Source organism: Nematolebias whitei, chromosome 13 (assembly GCF_014905685.2).
Source record: "Nematolebias whitei isolate Nwh7 chromosome 13, NemWhi1, whole genome shotgun sequence".
NCBI lineage: Eukaryota > Metazoa > Chordata > Actinopteri > Cyprinodontiformes > Rivulidae > Nematolebias > Nematolebias whitei.
Window position 1 is genome coordinate 34232345 of NC_056510.1, and position 2983 is coordinate 34235327.

Consider the following 2983-nt stretch of genomic DNA (forward strand, 5'->3'; position numbering starts at 1 on the left):
CAAACAATTAAAAAAAATTTAATTTGTCTGAATCATTAGTGAATGTGTATTGTTGTTGTTGTTATCAGTGTCTTATTATCTTGTGCTCTGGTCCAGTGTCTTCATGGACAATGTGTGTGAGGGTGGTTATGTTTGGAGGTTGCTGTGTTGAAGCTCCATGGATCAGCCTCTCTGCAGCTCTCAGCTCCTTCACTGAGCCTTGAGGGAATCACTGAGCTGCTCTTGTTCTTCACAGTTAGAAGGTGGGAGCTCTCGTCAAATGATGATCTCCAGCATCAACTTGTTCATGCCAGGCTTTTCATCCACTGACCACAGACACCTGGAAACATCAGGGGGACCAGTTTAACACATCTGGAAGGAAACCAGTGAGATTTTAATATGACCATGACCATTATGATATGATGTTATGTGGGGGAGTGGTGGAGCAGAGGTTAGAAGATGGGCCTGTGATGGGAAAGTCACAGGATCAACTCCCGGTACCGTCAACATCAAAATGTGGGTGGAAAAGGTGAAACACCCACACCTGCCTCCACCCTCATTGGCCCACCCTGGTCCCCTGAGCAAGGCACTCAACCCCCACCATCTGCTCCTAAACAGGTCTCTCTAGAAAATGAGTTCTCGTGACTCACTGAGACTACCTGGATAAATAAAGGCTAAATGAAAAACAAAAGTTTCAAATAGAAATACTCACATCATTAGGCCGAGGTTGTGTGTGTGACGTGCACGTTCCTGAGAGTGTGTGTGAGATGTGCACGTTCCTGAATGTGTGTGTGACGTGCACGTTCCTGAGAGGCCACAGACAGAGCAGCTGCAGCTTTTGTTGAGTTCCTGTAGTCCTGCAGTTTTCAAGCTGAAATGAAAAAGCATAATGAATATGAACTTTACAGTCTATAGTTACCTGTTTATATAAACACATGGAGGGGTCTCACCTTGTGACTCACAATAAAATATGGAACTTTATGAACTCTAATGAACTTATAATGATGCTTCTACTCTTTGAAGATGAACCGATGGTACCACACCATCTCTCAGTCAGACAGTCTGATCAGTTTGATCAAAATCCTCCAGTTTAAAATCCTCACTGCTCAGATGAATCCTCCTCAAAGATACTTCCTCCTCTTCCTCACATCTTGTTCTTTGGGAAACCTTCGAAATGAAAACAGGAGATTTGTGTCTACACAAAAACATTGTACAGAGGAGGTCAATCTTATTTTATATTTCCTATATTCTCCCTAGTTTTTTTTAATATCCTAGAACTTAAACAAAACTCCAGTTTTGATACATATCTCTTGATAATGAACCAAAGCTACTGAAATAGTGAGTATGCTTGTTAGAAAAATATTCCTGTCATCAGATCTCAGTCAGCTTCATTGCAGCTGAACACTGTGTTACACTGAACATAACATCAGCTGGTGAACATAAATACAGTACAGTAATATTTTATTCACAAAATACTAACAATAATATGTTCATCTTACTGTGAAAAGTTATCCCCCGAGACCTGACGTCAACAGTCCGTCGATTAGAACAGAAATAAGCTGCCAAGTGCTGAGACATCTTCTGCTTTAACCAAATAAGGACGACCGTTTCAAGATGGCGGCCGAAAATCCTGCGCCGCAGCAGCCATTGAGGAATCTAGTGTTTATATCTATGGTCAACGTGATCTGAGAAGGCTACTTTCCTATAGTCCAATCAGATATGATCGCCCAGATACGCCTTCCGAATTTGCCTGCAGAGATGAGAAGGGGTTCTCTGCAGACCAAAAGTGGGCGTTTCTGGCGAATAGGCGTTTACGGGCAGCGAACACTGATTGGCTAACAGTATTTAATAGGCGTTTGTCGGCGGCGAACACTGATTGGCTGTGGGTAACCCTCAAAGTCACGAGGATTATTGATAAGGTAACGTTTCTTTGCGATGTTTGACAAAGAAATATGATTTATTGTACATATAAAGCATGTTATGTTTTCACTTATGCATATTATTGAATTACGTTTATTGTAGGTCACGATAGTTTCGACCGTTCTCGCGTTGTTGTCGTGCTTTAGAAGTTTAGCTCATGTGAAAACATGGTGGGAATTCCCACGCAGGTAACACACTGAGGTAAAGTGAGCCTCCACTCGGCTCCAGCAGCCCTCACTGTGCACGTTTACAACAACTGGGTGTTGCTTTTCAAAATAAAAGCTGAAAATAAAAGTTCTTAATACTTGAAAAATAAATATTTAAAAGCTGTGTATAACTGAAAAATATGAAAAACAAATAAATAAAAGTTGTTAATTATATTTATGTCTTCCTGCCATGTCAGGAACCACTCTCACTTCAGGCTGACTCTAGAAGACCCCAAGATGTTGCCCAAAAACTTTGACCAACATCTGATGTTGACTTTTAAAATAAACGAAGAAGCCTGAAGTATTTCAGGCTGAGCACAGAAAGCCTTATGTAATTTCTGTCTGCTTAAGCTGTGGGGAAGAATTTAAAGATTGTGGTGCAGGTTGCTGGGGCAGCGGCAAAAGAGGAGAGCTGAGGGCCTTCCACAGTGAAGCCATTACTCCTGGGTACTGCACCCACTTTTGTGCCATGGATGCAGGGTTAGTAGTCCAGCTTCTGTACTGTGATGCCCACACATTACAATAAGTAACAACTAGCAACACCCTAACTGTACTATGTTTTGTGTTTCCAATAGATGCTACGATGACTTCTATAAATGGATGTCCCAATAAACATAATAAAAAAATTTCAATGATGCATCAAATGTTGTCTGAGTATGTTTTAAGGTAATAACAAATGTGAAATCTGGAAAACAAAGAGAATTCCTGAATCTGTCTTGTCAGAGTCAGAGTTTCTTTGTCATTCGCACCTCATGTGGTACATGTGGTGGAGCGAAATTATGTACACGGTGCTTTGATGTGTACATAAGTTTATTGGAGGTCCTGAAACAACTTTTCTGAGAACACAAAGATTTTTATTTTACCTTTGGCCAAGATGT